An 18,473-nucleotide genomic window follows, 5' to 3' on the forward strand; every position below is an offset into this window, starting at 1 on the left:
ACAGAAAAGGTGATTTTAAAAAAAGTAGCAGCTAGCAAGAAAAACACTAATGTAATGAGTGTAGAGGTCTTGAAAGATAGAGGGAAGAACAATTATCAGATAAATGAGACTTGAGCCCAGGGCAAGAAAGTGGTTTGTGAAAAGGCTTTGAACAGCCTCCTCTCCCCTAATTCATATGAAAAATGAAATAGGAGGAATGGAAGAAATTCATAATCTGCAAATTTTGTTAATAAAAGTAGCTTTGAACCTCAAAGTGTCCATTTCTAAATCTAGACTATGTCAGCCCTGGGAGCCATCTTTTCTGTTGGAGATTCAGTGCTGCCACATTTAGTGCCTGGGAAAACGGGAGGGGGAATTGCATGGAGTGGTGGAGGATTAACCATAACAACATTTCTTTCTCTGGGCATTCGGCCTGCATCTGGTTGGAAGTGACTGGGGGTTGTCTCCAGTTGGGATGGTGAATTGATTGGACCTGTGGATGCAGAAGATGTATCTATAACTTTCTTTTGGGTGGGGAAAACTGGAACTCTCAGATTCATTGCTACACCATTCAAACCCCACCAAATATTTTTAATTGTCGTGTTGTTTTTCATGTGCCATTATACCTAACTCTTTAGGTAGAAAATAGCAGAACAGTGACAGACAAGACCAAACAGGGTCCAATGAAGATGGAAGAAAATATGCCTAGATTACCTTAAAACAGCTAATAAATACCTTCGGTTCTCACTGATCACCCAACCTTGCCAACAAGATAGCAGGTAACAAAGGCTCATCATAACTTGTACATCCCTTGTACCTTTCAGCTTGAAGAAAAAATATTTTTAAACACCTGTAAGGCTAAGAACAACCTACATGTGTCTCATTCTTTGGCTAAAGGCAATATCATGGAGGTATGACATAGAAAATATATTTGTTTAATTCACCATAGGCATTGTCTAACTGCAACTAATTAGTTGCCCTAATAACAAAAGTTTAGAAAAAATCTTTATATTGTCGTTAAATAAAATGAGAAACGTGAAGAAGAATGGACAGTGTTGACTCTTGGCAATTGCCGGGTGAAATCCCCAATTTTCTTGGCAAGCTTTCAGAAGTGGTTAGCCATTGCTTCCTTCCTAGGACTGAGAGCGATCTGGCTTTGTGCCTAAAGCAGGACTAGAAGTCACAGGCTTCCAGTTTCTAGCCTGATGCTTTAATCATTACATCACAGGGATTCTTCAGACAATATAAAATGAAGAAATGGGGAGGGACTTTCTTTTGTTTTCTACCTCCCTCTTACAAGGATCTAGTTGGAGGGGGCCTTCTTCATAAGAGGAAGAGATTTGGAATACAATCTTATACAACTGGTATTCATCTTAATACAGTTTAAGAATTCCAAAAGAATAAGTTTGCTCTCTGGAAAGGTATACCTCAAATGTCACTTGCCAACTAGATCTAAAATGGTGGCTCCTTCAGCTTTAACAGAGGTATCAATCACGACACATATATATTTGCCCTCTTCATTAAACTGTATTAGTGGAAGAAAAAGGGAAGCATCTCCATTTTTTAATTGAATTGTATCGAGTCTTGAACCATTTCTATTTGAAGAATGTTTTCCAGCAACAACCGAATAAAGTTTTTCTACTTCGCCCTCGCCTCGCCACCACTCAAAACAGCCGCGAGAACGTAGCAAAGCACTTCCGCCATCCTTGCCCTGCCACCTACGTAGCAAGCTTTATAGCAGGCGCGGGACTGCTTTTGTGCTTTGTTTTTGCTTCCTTACCTGCATTCCCAGGAGCAGAGCTGAGACACGCCGAGAGGCTAAAGAAAAAATGAAGTCTTTGAACGGAGCTTGATTCCTGGAAATTTACGCGGACATATCGAGGCAGTTTTCTCAGTCGGAGACCAAAGCAAGTCGCCATCGCCCCCTTTCCTTTCGCTTTCTCAATCTGGACTAGTTTTTTCAGATAATTGCGCTTTCAAGAGTAGGCAGAATCCACCCTACGCAGCGCTTTAGAGCTCTTGTCTGAATGATCACATTTCTCTCTCTCTTTCTCTAACCTGCGAGGCAGGACAACGATCTTTATCCCAGGAACTTTCATTTTCACTTCTGGTCTTCCAATGATTTCACAGTTCTGCAAAAAAAAAATTTGGAGAGCTGTTTTGGTTATTCCGCGTAATCTTTATGTTTTTTGGTGCGCTGAATCCGAAAATGACCTCCATTTTGTCATAGGACATCACGTTTCCTGACAATTTAGGTAACTATGTTAAATAAGGCAATACTAAGGTGACAAGATTTTAACATTGGTAAAGAGGGACACCATTGATTAAATCAATTAAAAAATGATTAATTTTTTTTTTTAATCGGGACTTTTTAGTTAATGCTACCTTCAATTCTCATTAAGGAATAATCCAATTGAATTGATTAGGAATAAGATGTTCTGATAGAATAAATGGTCTATGGTTCATTTATTTTTATTTTTTATTATTTATTAGATTTTTATCCCACCTGTCTTATTTTTACAAATAACTGAAAGGCGGAAAACATATCTCATCTTCCTTTTAATATTTTCCACATAATAACAACCCTGTGAGGTGGGATGGGCTGAGAAAGAACGACTGGCCCAAAAGCAGGACTCGAACTCATCTTCCCTTGGTGTGTAGGCCAGCCCTTTTACCACTACACCAAAAGGCTCTCATTTAGTAGGAAGACACGGAAGAAGTTTTTTTTAGTGTAATGAGGGAAATGGGGGGAAATTCGGCTTGAAGCAAGATTTCTGGGATAGGGTCTTTCTTTTTTGGGTTGGCTTTAATGCCCATCTCTTGGCATTCTGGGAGTTCTCCCCTGGGAAGGAAGCTTTGACAGAAATATTATTTTTGCTCCACTAGAAAAGGCCAAAGTGAGAGGGAAAGGCACTGATGGTGGAGGAAGATGAAAAGTGAACTTTAATCACATTTACTTTTCATCTTTCTCACGTGCTTAATTATTTTTATTAGTTTATCAGGATATAAAAGACAAAAAAAATGAAAATAAGGGGAAATTAAGAGTGAAAAAAGGAGAAAATGTGTGGTAGAAGGGGAAAGGGGGTGGAGGCATTGACTTCTGACTCTTTTTTTAGCACAGTAGAAGATAATAACATTACAACCTCAACTTTTACTTTTACATAATAATATATACTACCCAATTCTATAACAACAAACTATCTAATCAGGAAAACCAAAATCACAATTTCATTTTTTCCAACGCAAGCACAAAATTTAAAAGTGGTTTCCACATGGAAACTAAAATAGATATGTTCTTTTCTTTGAATAAAGCAATCAGTTTAACCATCCCTACTTTTCATCTTGCTGTGATAAATAACATATAATTCTGTTCACACCTATTAATCTTTATAGACTATCATCATTTGTATTAAAAATGAAAAAACCTTTCTTTACATCCATTTTAAAACTCTAAACTTTTCTTTAAAAATATTTAGCAAGAGGGAAAGGCAGAAGGAAAATGCCCCCTTTTTCCTGTGCCTCAGTTGTTATGGGGAATGAAAGGACCAGGGTTCCCCCCCACCACCACGCTGAAAAGAACCCTGAACAACTTTGTGTAGCGCACAGTTCCATTTCGGTGCCTTTTACTGCTCAGTTTGGTGCCATTTCCATCAAACATTTGGAAAAGTTTCTTCTTCTTTCCTTATGCTATAATTTTGACTTTGAGAAGAGTTTGTTGTTCTTTCTGACCTTTAAAATAATACATTTCAGTGACTCTTTCTCTGTGCTTGCCTTTAAGAAGCACTCCAAGTCAATCCAGAATGATATAGATGTTAATACAAAGAACTGAGCAAATTAAAATGGTGAAATTAGTCCCAGGGAAATATTTTTCAAAGAGTTGAGTTGAGTTTATTCAATTTGTATGCTGCCCTATTCCCGAGAGACTCAGGCGGCTAACACTCAGAGGGGGGGGGATACAAAATAAAAATAAAAGACAGACAATTTAAAATACACAACAGAAGTAACCTCGGATGGGGCTGAAAGATTCAACAGCCCCAGGCCTGCCAGAACAGCCAGGTCTTAACTGCTTTGTGGAAAGCCGGAAGGGTGGTAAGGGTCCGGAAACCTTGATAGTAATGTGGAGCTCCTCGCGCACCACCATTTTTCCCATACGAGCTGACCTCCAACCTCCGTGCCCCTCCCCTCCGGGAAATCCAGGAAGGAACAGTCGCTACTTCTCTAGCCAAAGTATTTCCTGGAGCTCTATCGTACTGGGTGATCTTTTCTTATAAAAGGAAGTAAAAGCGGCGGGGAGGTTCCGTTTTCTTGCTTTCACGTTTTAATATCTTCAGTGAAAGTACTGAGACATAGAGAGGGGTTAGACAGAGTGTCTTTTGTCTTGCCCTGGTTAGGATTTCTTAAGCAAATCCACTGCGCTTTCAACATGAAGCCAAAATCGGGACTTTTTAAAAACACCACGGAACGTGGGACAAATTGTTAGAAATCAGGACTGTCCCGCCAAAAGCGGGACGTCTGGTCACCTTAGGCAATACCTCAAAATAAATGGAAATAGACTTATAAAATTAAAGTTTTATTACAATATTTTCATGAAAATCCTTTTTTGAACTGAAATGAGCTCACCTACAGACACTAAACTCGATTCTTCTTTCTTGTGAGGCTCCTCTTGGTGCATTTATGCTTGTGAGTAGCATCTGGAATGTCCCTCTGAAGCATCCAACAGTAGTCTGCCATCATTGTAATGCTCCATTTCCCCTGGTATCTCCTTTCCATCTCTAATATCTTGGTGGAATTGTTAACCTTGTTCCTCACTCACAGCTTCCAAATTTTCAGGAAAGTAGTCAAGGTGGAACTCGAGGAAATGCTCTTTCAAACTCATCAGGCAACCTAAAGCTTGAAATGCTTTCAGCATTCTTCTGACGATCTTTTTGTAGTGAGGATCTTTGTTATTGCCTAAAAATTTCTTTACGACTTCTTTAAATGCAATCCACCCTTCTTTTTGAGGATCCGTCATGGTATTGACAAACCCTTGATCAATTATAAGCCTTCAAATGTCTGGTCCGACGAACACACCTTCCTTCAATTTTGCCTCCGACAGGCATGGAAACTTGGTGACCAAGTATTTGAAGCATTCTCCATCTCTTGGAATTGCTTCATCAATCCCAATTTTATGTGGAGAAGTGGTAGAAGAACTTTATGGGAAGGTACCAAAGTTTCTCGGACGACATTTTTTTCACCGACTGTTAGCACCCTCGGTTGCCAACTCTTCTTAGTCCAGTTATTTTGTCGGTCTCGACTGTCCCATAGACACAGAAAACAAGGGTATTTGGTATACCCAGCTTGTTGCCCGAGCAGCATGCACAAGACTTTCAAGTCCCCACACACTTGCCCACCATGGTCTTCATATTTAAGTTTACGAAGAACCAATTCCAAGTTCTCGTAGGTTTCCTTCAAGTGTACGGAATGACCTACAGGTATGGAAGCGTAAAAACCGTTGTGGAGTAAAACTGCTTTGAGACTTCTTTTTGAAGAATCTATTAAAAAACGCCATTGCTCTGAATCATATTGGATTTTAAATTGACCTATCAGACCTTCGACATCGATGCAATAAACCAACTTGTCTTCCTGGGCGAAGTAAGGAACAAACTCCTTTTCACGATGTCTGAACTATGAAGATGACATTCCTGGCAACAATAAATTCCTGCTTTTCAGCCTTGATCCGAGTAACTCAGCAGCATCTTTGGGAAGATTCAAGTCTCTTACCAAATCATTCATCTCCTCCTGAGAAAACATTTTGGTCTTGTATCATCTTCAAAGTCAGAACTTGATTCGTCATCTGGTTCAGGTATGACTTCATCTTCATCGAAGCTAGGTATCTCTTCCAAGGTAGCAGGGGGCTTGGGTACTGGTATATCTATGCCATGGGGAATGGGACAAATTGCTGAGTGAAGATTGGGGTATGAAATGGAATGCTTCCATTTGGAATTAAACCCTTTCACATCGGATGAACAAAAGTAACAGTCATCACTATGGTTCTTTTGCTCTCGCCATATCATAGGAATCCCATAATGGAAAGATTTTTTTTTACCCTTGAACCAGTTTCGGAGGTCCTCAACATACCGTTTGCACACTTTGTGAGGTGCCCAAACTTTATCTTGAGCTCCAATTTTTAGTCCAAAGTATGGAAAGTATACTTTTTTCATGAAGTCTGTAATATTCTGCTGTTGCTTCAACACTGTATATTCACCACAGATGAAACAGAAACTGTCTGGCGAATTAATACACTTTCGTGGAGCAATAATATAACGGTTGAAGAATGACGAGCTAATTGAATTGCGATGAAAAAGTGTGAACAGCCTAGAACCAAGAACCTATGATGATTCGTGAACAAGTATGGCATGCAGGAGAGAGCAGCTCTGTGTCTGTACACGAGACATCACAGTGCTGGCCACGCCCCCTACACTGACCGGAGATGCTGCTATCTGTCCTGTGTCTCCCTCCCACTGGATTCTTCAGGAAAGATTAAGCCCTTCTAACATTAGAAGCACAGACTTAAAACTTGCTTAGCTTATGTATATATTGTTGACCATCAGATTTACAGTGCTATATTTTTTTTACATAACTTGAACAAACCTTTTAAGGGTTTTTTTTGGCATTTTATATCTTAAATGCACTTATGTGAATTAATTAATAGTAATTTGGACTTTAAATTTGGTTAAAAACTCATAATATAAAAAAATACCAAAAATTTAAAAAATGATAAATTTGAAGACAATTTTGCATGTGGCAAATCATGACGTCTAGGAGTTTTTTCAATATTTTATTTGTTTTCAGCACACCAAAATACATGGAAATTAGATGAAAATAATCAAACAGCTTTTTAGTCGCAGCCCTGTGTTTTCAGTTGCTGAGAAACTGGGAAAGAAAATAGTTACATGGTGAGTGATCTTGAAGAGTCTGAACTCTGAAGGTAGCATACTCAGGCACCTGCTTAGTAAAGGAGGGCCAACAGTAAACACCCGGACTATGGAAGTCTTTTACTTATCCTTTAAGTGGAAGACTGGAACAGTCTGTCAGTGAAAACAAGTAATTACTACCTCTAGAAGTTATGGAGATTTTTAAGAAGAGCTTGAATAGCCATTTGTCCAGAATAGTATCTCCTGCTGAAGCAGGGGGTTGGACTAGCAGACCTCCAAGTTCCCATACTCTGTTATTCTATGATCTACATTCTATGTTTTACTGGGACAGAATAGATTTCTCTTTAAAAAAAAAAAAAGCAGAGGCTAACCTTCAAAGCTCAAAATCTACCCTCTCCATAATTCCTGCTAAAGTGCCTGAATGTAATCGATTTAGACACTGTAATCAGTAGCAGCATTCAATATCAGAAGTACAATAGTAATTGCCATCTTGTGGATCAATCTGTTAAAAGCTCATTTGCAGATTCTACCTTGACATTATTTTGCAAGACTGTCAAAATAAAACTTTTTCATAGAACCTTTAAGGTGGAGCCTAACACTAATCAGTATTTTATTGAAACATTTTCTGTCTGTACTTTTGTCACATTTTGTTTTGAATGTTTGAATGTTTATTTTATTTATATGCCGCCCTTTTCCCCCCGAAGGGGGAATTTGCTTGTAATCCGTCATGAATTGTTCTGATTTGACAGCACATGCAAATTGCTGCTTTGTTGCGTGTCTTTGTAACTGCTGAGGCCAAGGAATTCTGAAAGTGGGTTGTCTGTCTATTCTATGCAGAATATCCTCTTTTGCTCAGCAAATGATGCCAGGGATTAAGGGTTGTGGAAAAACGGACAAACAAAAGTCAATTTTAAAATTGGGCCTTTTCTTCCAGCAACACAGGCATGTTCCTTACTGTTACATATGGGAGGAGGGATAGTACCATAATCATCTGTGTTTTTGACCTGAATAGGGTTTCCATCGTGAATCTATCCTTTACCCAAAAACTCCCATGTTGAATAAAAACTGGAACAGAATGGAATAGGCCAGATTCGGCCTTCTTACAATAGAAGTAACATCAGAAGTACTGCAGAGGGTTTAAGATCCATAGCAGTAGTATTTAATAATTTTCTTTTCAAAATTATACTTAGTTGTGAATGCTGCGGAATACGTTTTCATTGAGGATATCTCTGTACTTTGCTCCATTCAGCTTTCCCTTAACCCTGACCATCTCCCACTCCCTGATGTTTAAAAACACCTCACAACATGCTGCTGCCACCACCACATTTCACTGTTGGGATTATATTGGGCAGGTGATGAACGCTGCCTAATTTCTTCCAGACTTAATGTTTTGAATTGAGGCCAAACAGTTCAATCTTAGTTTCATCAGACCAGAGAATCTTGTTCCTCACAATCTGAAAGACCTTCAAGTGGGCTTTCATGTGTTTTACACTGAGGATAGGCTTCTAGCCATTCTGCCATAAAGCCAAGATCGGTGGAGGGCTGCAATGATGGTTATCCTTCTAGAACACTGTCCCATTCCCATCTCCACACAGGATTTCTAGAGTTCAGTCAGTGACCATTGGGTTCTTGGTCACCTTTGTTACTAAGGCCCTTCTCCCGTTGCTCAGTTTGACCAAGCAACCAGCTCTTGAAAAAGTCCTGGTTGTGCCAAATATCTTCCATTTGAGAATTATGGAGGCCACTGTGCTGTTAGGAACCTTTGGTGCAACAGAAATTTTATTGCAGCCTTCCCCAGATCTGTGCTTTGCAATAATCCTATCTCTGAGCTCTGCAGGCAGTTCTTTTGACCTCATGGCTTTCACTCTGCTACAGTATGCATTGTCAGCTGTGAGGCCTTCTATAGAGAAGTGTGTGCCTTTCCAAATCATGTCCAATGAATTTAATTTACCACAGCTCAACTCCAATCAAGGTATAGAAACATGTCAACAACTATCAAAAAAACTGGAAGGGATCTGAGCTAAATTTCAAGTGTTGTTGCAAAGTCTGAATACTTATACCAATGTGATATTTTAGGTTTTTCTTTTTAATAAATTTACAGACATTGCTAAAATTCTGTTTTCACTTTGTCATTATGGAGTACTGGGTGTAGACAAATGAGAAAAAATGAATCTCAACAACTGTAGAATCAGGCTGCAGCATAACAAAATTGACAAAAGTGGAGGGAGTCTGAATACATTCTGAATGCACTGTACAGGTTTTTAATTTCATCCAATGTTAAAACACCATTTATGACAATATGTCAAAGGAAGGAGCTGTAGAAATTTTAAAAAATAGATAGTACAGTATGTGCTGAGTTAACATGCCAAGATTTTTAAAAGTCTTATTTATGACCTCTATATGCTTTTGATTTTTTTTCATTCTACAGCCACTGGAAGAAAAAGATAGAAGCAGTAACCAAACGAAACTGAGTTTGAATTCAATTTAATCTGATTAAAAATTATACAAAGCACAAGTGGAACAACATTCTTCTTACAAATATTGCACTTGAGAGCATATGGATATGTACAACTTTGCCATTCTTTATATCCAAGGTATTTTTGTCCCGATAAGGTTCAAGATAAAGTTGTGCAGGAAATCTGATAAACCAACCACTTCCATTATAAATTGGCCCCCATCAGAAGTGTGCCACCTGAACACAATTTGCTTTGACAAGAAATGAATATAACTTATCTTACAATTCATTTGTAATGCCAGTGGCTCCCACCCAATGGAAAGGCAAATGGGATAGTGATTTTCAGAGTTCCTCTTTTGCTCAGGTGATTGGATGGGTGATCTTGGAATGAGGAGATTGGAAGAAGATATTATTTGGCAATCACCAAATCTTCCTCTTGTATAGATAGTTCAAATTTATGTCCTGCCCCCTACTTCTCAATTCTAAAATCCATTGCTATCAAATTAACAATAACTGGGTGGAAAAGTATGCAGTTGGAAATTGTGCTGTGAAAGTTACTTTCCTTTATAACCAGTTTCTCAAGCTGTACACAGCCTTACAGATTCCAATCGATTTAGTAGTCAGGGCAAACATCATCCAATTTCCAATTGTCATCATTGTCCCTGGTGCTGTGAATAGTTTCAGTGGCCTCTGTGGGTGATCATACTCCATCTCTCTTTGCAAATTTTACTTGGTACGGAGTAGGACATTTACAATAAGACATTAGGACTTTAAAGGGACTTTAAAGCCGTACCGCTGCGTCCGCCATAGAGCGGGACACGTCCTGCTCTATGGCAGACACAGCGACAGGGCTTTAACAAATAAAAAATGAAGTGCCAGCCCGCACGCCAGCAGAGGTGGGTAAAACACACACACAAATTAATTACAATAATACAAATTACAATTACTTACAAATTACAATAATTTTGAATTCCTCCCTCCGACCCACATACCTTTTCCAGCTGTTTCATAGAGGATTTCAACTCTGCTCTTGTCTGCCATGATGAAAATGTAAAAAATGTAAAAAGGCAAGAGCTGCTAAAGTCAGGCTGGGTTAGCTGCTGCCAGAGCCTCCAATGGATGACTCTGCTTAACTATTTTAAAAAAGCCTCTAAAAAAGTGCCCTCTACAGGAGGAGGCGAGAGAACCACGTGCCTCATCTACATAAGGAATTTGTCGGCTTTTAATCCTTGCTTAACTCTGCTCAAGTGATCATAAAGATAGACTAAATGAGACACGTGGTTCTCTCGTCTCCTCCTGCAGAGGGCACTTTTTAAAGAGGCATTTTTAAAGAGTTAAGCACTAAGCAGAGTCATCCACTGTGACTCTGGCAGCAACTACCTCAGCCTTTTTCCTTTTAATTTTTTTTTTCTTTTCATGATGACAGTGGCGAGGCCCTGCCTCCCCTGACTGCACGTCACTGCACTACAGAGCCCTTTTCTTTATAAAGCTAACACTGCTTACCCTACAGTTTCCCTCTTTCCATTGTTATTATTTAGTGAGTGAGAATTATGGATCCATTACAACAATTGGGAGAAATTGCATGTTCAATTGTTGAAAAATAGTCGCTGGTCTGGATACTCTTTCAATCAATAGAGTATTTATATCCTGTACATCCTTAACTGTTGTATTGGGGTTTTTTGTTTGTTTGTTTGTTTTTAATTGAAATTTTTAGAAAAAAAAACTTTTACAAATGTTTATCTCCCCCCCCCCTGCCCTCCCCATACAAACAAATACAGGGTATAAATTTTTAACAAAGATGTTCTAAAATAAACTTAAAGAAAGTTAGTATCATCTTTCATTTGAGCTTTAACTACTCTTTGCTAGGCTAACACTAAACATATTATATCATTCCTTGTTTCTTCAATCATAAACTATCTGGAATTTCTTAGTCCCATATTTATTTTGAGTATAGTCAATCCATCTTCTCCACTCCAGTTTATATCTCTCATTTGAGTGATCCTTGAGATATGCTGATATTTTAGCCATCTCTGCTAGGTTTGTTACTTTTAATGTCCATTCTTGAATAGTAGGCAAATCTTCCTTCTTCCGGTATTGCGCCACCAACAGTCTTGCTGCCGTTATTAAATACAAAATCAAGTTAGTCTCTATAACCGTACAATCAGTAATTATACCTAGAAAGAATAACTGAGGGGTAAATTTTATCCTTTCTTAAAGAACATTTTGCATAATCCACCATATTTTTATCTAAAATGCTTTTACCTTTTTACAAGTCCACCATATATGATAATATGTAGCATTGAGACAATCACATCTCCAGCATTTAGGTTGTAAATTCGGATACATACAGGGCAGTTTTTTAGGATCTAAATGCCATCTATAAAACATCTTGTAAAAGTTTTCTCTCAAATTTTGGGCTTGTGTAGATTTTACATTTCTTACCCATATCTTTTCCCATATATGCAACATTATTGGTTCTTCAAAATTTTGTGCCCACTTTATCATAGAGTCTTTGACTAATTCTGTTTCCGAATCCATTTCTATTAATACATTATATAGTCTCTTTATATGCATTTGACTTTGATCCCTAATTTGTTTTAGTAAATTATTCTCATTTTGCGTAAAACCAATTTTTTGATCTTTTTTCCATCTGGTCTGTAATTGCCCATACTGAAACCACTGTTTGAATTACCTTTTCCTCTTTTAGTACATTCAAGGGTTTTAATTGTAATACACCTCTTTCTAAGGTGAGAAGCTGTCTGTATGTAGTTACATCCTGTTTTTGTACTATATTTATGTTCTCTACTGCATGTCTAGGAATTGCCCACATAGGTAACTTATCATTTAGTTTATATTGATATTTTTTCCAGACCCGCAATAGAGCATTCCTTAAAATATGACTTTTAAAATTCTTATCCATCTTTTTGTCATATAGCTAGCATGCCAATCATATACCAAATCATGCCCTTCGATATTAAGTATTCTATCATCTGTTAAGTTAATCCAATCACTGATTACTGATAAAACTACTGCTTCATAATATAGTTTTAGATTTGGCAATTTCAAACCTCCTCTCTCACGTACATCTTGCATTATTTTTAGATTTATTCTCAGCTTCTTCCCTGCCCAAACAAATTTTTAATACCCTTCTGCCATTCTAGCAAGTTTGCACCCTTTTTAAGTATTGGTATCATTTGAAAAAGAAATAAAAATTTAGACAAGACATTCATTTTCACCACTGCTATTCTTCCCAACAAGGATAATTGTAATTTTTCCCAATTTTTCATCTCTATCTGTATGCTATGCCATAATGGCTCATAATTGTACTTATATAGTTTCCCATTTGAGGTTGAGATGTAGATTCCTAAAAAATATGGAACGCTTCATGAATTTGCATGTCATCCTTGCGCAGGGGCCATGCCAATCTTCTCTGTATCGTTCCAATTTTAGTATATGTGCTGCCAAAGCGAGCCCCTTGACTATTGTATTGTTAAGGTTTTTTCCTGAGTAGATGTTGAATGTTTAACTTCACATCGTATTGTCTTCCCAAAGCACAGTTCTTTTGCTTGTAAGCGTATTTTACTAACAAAAAAATATAAGTGATCTTCTCCAATCTTAATATTCCTGGGATTGATATCTTCAGATATTTGTATCCAGTCTTGGTACCATCTGACTTGTATATCACGAGGTGCAAATCGTGATATAGAAATTTCAAGGTCGATATTCTGATCATTTTCCTTCGCTTTTATTTCAGTCAAAACAGGCCGTTTGGCTAAATGAGAAGGAAAAAAAACTAAGCATAAATGACCATGTAAATATATTTCCAGACCTTGATTTATTATGAATAACGCAAGAGCAATATTTAATACAAGAAAATACTGTAAGGATTGATCCTCTGAAGTCCTGCATAATGGAACTATGCAGAAGACCAATTGCACAATTTTTACCAACTACAAAGTGAAGACACTTTCTGCAACATTTGCAACAAAACCCAATGAATGGAAATCATGTCTGCACCCTTCTCTATGACTGACCCTTTAAGCAGGACATAACAAACCTTTTTGTCATTGTTTTTGTTAATTTCTCAATTTTTATTTTACTGAAAACATTAAAATACAAACTCCAAAAGAAAGAAAAAATACAAAAGCAAAATAAAGCTAAACAAGAACACACCCAAAAAGTACAAAAAGACAAAGTAAACCTATATATCTTGTGGTGGCTTATTCTACAGTTTTCTTGTGTTTCCAGCACTTAGTTGAAATTCAGTAACATCATTACATATGATATATAGACATCAGCAGTGAAAGGAACATGTGTGTATGTGTTATGATGTGCAATTAAAGAATGAAAGGAGAGGGGTTGTGTTGTGTCATCATGTTTCGTCATTGTGGTTGGAAATGGATGTCTATGCATCTTATTGGTAAAATAGATAATTTTATCCCATAAATATTTCCCACATGCAATGCAAAGCCAGGGGTGTCCAGGCAGCTTGGTCAAAGAAGAAACTGAGATGATGATGAGCACCTCTGCTCCCAGAGATGTCACATCTGGGCTGTGGCTTAATTCTTGATAGCCATAGCACACAGGACACAACAAGATACACAACATTGCTACAGACAGGGAGATTTTCTTTGAAGTAACATTGCAGGTGCAACTGATAGGAAACAGGGATGTGCCACACTCCTCACCTGTTAAATTCTATTACTTTTAATAAAGCCTAAAAAGGATAAACAGAACCCAACTTCATCAATTAACAGCAGAAGACAACTAAATAAATAAATAAAAATTGGTACATACCTGGAAGTTTTAAATACACTTCTCTTGTAATAGGCTTTGTCAATCTTGCATGGTTCACCCTGAAACAAATAGCCTTATCACAAACTGAAGCAGTAGCTCTTAGTGTAAACACGGAAGTTAATTTGTTACAACCATTACAGGCCTTGTCGAAATGTTCTTTGACCTCATTGTTATTTGGAGAATTATCTACCAGGAGCCACTGAGTAGAAATTTCATTAGGATAGAAATCTGTGACATCACAACTTAAATCTACACTTTGTCCATAATCTGCATCACTTGGTTCAATAACAATATTTGAAAGTTTGGGAAAATCTATAAATGTGACAAGACAGAGAAATCAACATTAGACAAGGAATCACTGTTAAATGCAAACAATACCCTAATACACAGAGCATCAAATGAGTTAAGAATAATTTTAACATTATATTGTTACCACAAGAAAGGAGGAATCATTGTTCAATGAGAACTTGTGCTGTTACAATAGATTAACAGCACTATTTCACATAGAGCAGTGCTCATACATGAAATCAGCTCTCAAATTATTTAGGCAAGTAGCAATTATTTCTGTTTCCCTGCTTCTTGTGTACATGTGTTAGTCATGCAGTGAGATACCAGTGCTTCTCACTATTTGGTTTGTTTGCACACGTTAATCCATAGCATATTACTGTATTCTGATGTGAACTTAGAAGTAAAATGTATGTAACAATGCCATAAAGTTTATCTATCTATCTATCTATCTATCTATCTATCTATCTATCTATCTATCTATCTATCATCTTTCTTTCTTTCTTTCTTTCTTTCTTTCTTTCTTTCTTTCTAGACAACTAGTTCCTATTTATGACAGTCACAGAGACACATGATGATGTGATCACATTTTGTGACAAATTAAATTAATAGGGAATCCAGATAACCAGGTTACTACCTTAACAACTGTCTATGGAGATTCTCAGTCATCCAGGTCATGGTTGTCCCAAAGGTGCTTTTTACAAGAGGCAACTGGACTTTCTGGCTTTTCTTTGAAGACTTTAACCCCTCTTTCAAACCAGTGATCCCCTCTGTCCATGCATTTATGAAGTGGTTGTTTGTTATACAAGTGGTTGTTGTTTTACATTGGGAAACAAAACAAACACTTCATAAATGCATGGCACAACATAGGAGAACAAAGACACCATCAGGATTAGAATCAGCAGTCCATCTGCATTTAAAAGACACAGGCCAGTCTTTTGAAGACAACAAAATCCATATTTTGGACGGAGAGGATCACCGGTTTGAAAGAGGGGTCGAAGAGGCCATCTATGTCAAAACTGAACAGGTTTAGGTTTAGGTTTAATTTATTTGTATGCCGCCCTTTCCCCTGAAGGGACTCAGGGCGGCTCACAACTCAAAAAGGGAAGGGGAATACAGACAGAGTAACAAAAACATAAAAACCATACATAGTTAAAAGCACAACAATCATACCATTCGTAGTGGGGCAGCGAGTCTTTAGCCCCAGGCCTGTCGAACAGCCAGGTTTTAAGGGCTATGCGGACGGCCTGGAGGGTGGTGAGGGTACGAATCTCCACGGGGAGTTGGTTCCAGAGGGTCGGAGCAGCCACAGAGAAGGCTCTCCTCCAGGTAGTCGCCAGTCGACACTGGCTGGCTGATGGAATTCGGAGGAGGCCTAGTCTGTGGGATCTAATTGGTCTAGTGGAGGTAATTGGCAGTAGGCGGTCTCTCAAGTACCCAGGTCCAATACCATGAAGGGCTTTGTAGGTGACAACTAGCACCTTGAAGCGCACCTGGAGATCAACAGGAAGCCAGTGCAGCTCGCGGAGGATAGGTGTTACATGGGTAAACCGAGGCGCACCCACTATCGCTCGCGCGGCTGCATTCTGGACAAGCTGAAGTCGCCGGATACTCTTCAAGGGCTGCCCCATGTAGACCACATTGCAGTAATCCAGTCTAGAGGTCACAAGGGCACGAGTGACTGTTGTGAGAGCCTCCCGGTTCAGGTAGGGACGCAACTGGTGCACCAGGCGAACCTGGGCAAATGCCCCCCTGGTCACGGCTGACAAATGGTGTTCAAAAGTCAGCTGTGGGTTCAGGAGGACTCCCAAGTTGCGGACCCTGTCTGAGGGGCGTACTGTTGACCCCCCAGCCTGAGAGATGGAACACTTGGCCAATTAGTAGGAGGGAAGCACAGCAGCCACTCGGTCTTATCTGGATTGAGTACAAGCTTGTTAACCCCCATCCAGTCCCTAACAGCCTCGAGGCCCTGGCACATCACGTCAATCGCTTCATTGAGTTGGCACGGGGCGGACAGATACAGCTGTGTATCGTCCGCATACTGGTGGTATTTTATCCCGTGCCGTCGAATGATCTCACCCAGCGGTTTCATGTAGATATTAAAGAGGAGGGGGGACAGGACCGAACCCTGCGGCACCCCATATGTTAGGGGCCTAGGGGTCGATCTCTGCCCTTCGACCAACACTGACTGCGACCTGTCCGAGAGGTAAGAGGAGAACCACCGTAAGACAGTGCCTCCCACCCCCACCTCCCGTAGTCGTCGCAGAAGGATACCATGGTCGATGGTATCGAAAGCCGCAGAGAGGTCAAGGAGTACCAGGATGGAGGCATGACCTCCATCCCTGGCTCTCCAGAGATCATCGATCAATGCGACCAAAGTGGTTTCCGTGCTGTAGCCAGGCCTGAAACCCGACTGGAAGGGATCTAGATAATTGGTTTCCTCCAAGGACTGCTGGAGCTGAAAGGCTACCACCTTCTCAACAACCTTCCCAACAAAGGGGAGGTTGGAGACTGGACGATAGTTGTTTAGGACGGCTGGATCCAAAGATGGCTTCTTCAGGAGGGGTCTCACCACCGCCACCTTTAATGCAGGGGGAAAGACCCCCTCCCGAAGGGAGGCGGCAACAACCGCCTGGATCCATCCCCGTGTCACCTCCCTGCTGTTAACAACCAGCCAGGAGGGGCACGGGTCCAGTACACATGTGGAGGCACTTACAGCTCTCATGGCCTTGTCCACGTCCTCAGGGGTAACAGCTTGAAAATCAATCCAGTGATGTCCTACCAGATTATCCCTTGGTGCCTCAGCTGGTTCTGCAGAATTGGAGTCCAGGTTCGCCCGAAGCCGAGCAACTTTATCCGCAAGGAATTGGACGTAGTCCTCAGCTCTGCCTTGCAAAGGATCGCTCGTATCCCTCCTATTTAGGAGGGAAAGGGTAATCCTGAACAAGGCGGCTGGGCGCGACTCAGCGGAAGCAATCAGAGAGGCAATGTATGTTCTTTTTGTCATCCTAATTGCCCGAATGTAAACTCTGATGCTGGAAGTTAAAAGTGCTCGGTCTGACTCGGACTTACTTGATCTCCATCGATGCTCTAGGCGTCTCTTCCGGCGCTTCAGCTCCCGGAGTTCCTCAGTAAACCAAGGGGCCCTCCTGGATCCACTGCCTCGGATCGGCCGTAAAGGCGCAATCCGGTTAAGAGCCTCCGTCACTGCTGAATTCCAGGCAGCAACCAGAGTCTCCGCCGGACTGCGGGCGAGAGTATCAGGAATAACCCCAAGCTCCGTCTGGAAGCCCGAAGGGTGCATAAGTCGCCTGGGGTGGAACCACCTAATCGGTTCCTCCTCCCTACAGTGGGGGTTTGGTCTCCGAAAGTCAAGCCTCAGTAGGTAGTGGTCCGACCATGACAGGGGTAAGATCTCACTACCCCTCAGACCAAGGTCACAACTCCACTGCTCCGAGAGAAATACGAGGTCGAGCATGTGACCCACCGAGTGAGTTGGGCCCCGGATTACTTGGGTCAGGCCCATGGCTGTCATAGAAGCCATGAACTCCTGCGCTCCATCAGAGTGTTCACCGAGTGAAGGCAAATTGAAATCCCCCAGAACCATAAGCCTGGGGAACTCAATTGCCAGCTCGGCTACCGACTCGAGGAGCGAGGGGAGGGCTGCTGCAACGCTGTTGGGAGGTAGGTACATTAACAGCAAGCCCACTTGACCCTTGATGTCCAACTTCACCAGCAGGGACTCACACCCGACAAGCTCCGGAGCAGGGATCCTACGAGGTACTAGAGACTCTCGGATAACAATGGCCACACCCCCACCCCTTCCCTGGGATCTCGGCTGATGAAGCACCTGAAAGCCCTCTTGGCACATCTCTACGAGGGGGACTCCTCCCTCCGGGCCCAGCCAGGTTTCAGTAATACATGCCAGGTCTGCCCTCTCGTCTAAAATTAAGTCCCGAACGAGGGGAGCCTTATGAACTACAGACCTGGCATTTAGCGACAGCAGCCTGAGACCAGGGTCCTGATTACTCGCGCCATCTGGC

The 18,473-nt window shown here is 40.5% G+C and overlaps 1 protein-coding gene and 1 non-coding gene across 13 annotated transcripts in view; both read right to left on the reverse strand.

The window, feature by feature from the left end:
• LOC116512145 overlaps window positions 1–18,473 on the reverse strand; it is an 87,287-nt gene that overhangs the window by 57,094 nt on the left and 11,720 nt on the right. The window contains exon 1 of one of the 12 annotated variants that reach the window (XR_004255842.1): window positions 1,760–2,037. The exons of the other annotated variants lie outside the window; for them this stretch is intronic. The gene's annotated coding sequence lies outside the window, so the exon portion shown is untranslated. Of the gene's footprint in view, window positions 1–1,759; window positions 2,038–18,473 lie in introns of those variants that run through there. 12 annotated transcript variants of the gene reach the window in all.
• On the reverse strand, window positions 12,716–12,822 carry LOC116523769. Its single transcript, XR_004257131.1, has one exon. It is a non-coding gene; the product is annotated as a U6 spliceosomal RNA (small nuclear RNA).

Source organism: Thamnophis elegans, chromosome 1, assembly GCF_009769535.1.
Source record: "Thamnophis elegans isolate rThaEle1 chromosome 1, rThaEle1.pri, whole genome shotgun sequence".
Taxonomy (NCBI): domain Eukaryota; kingdom Metazoa; phylum Chordata; class Lepidosauria; order Squamata; family Colubridae; genus Thamnophis; species Thamnophis elegans.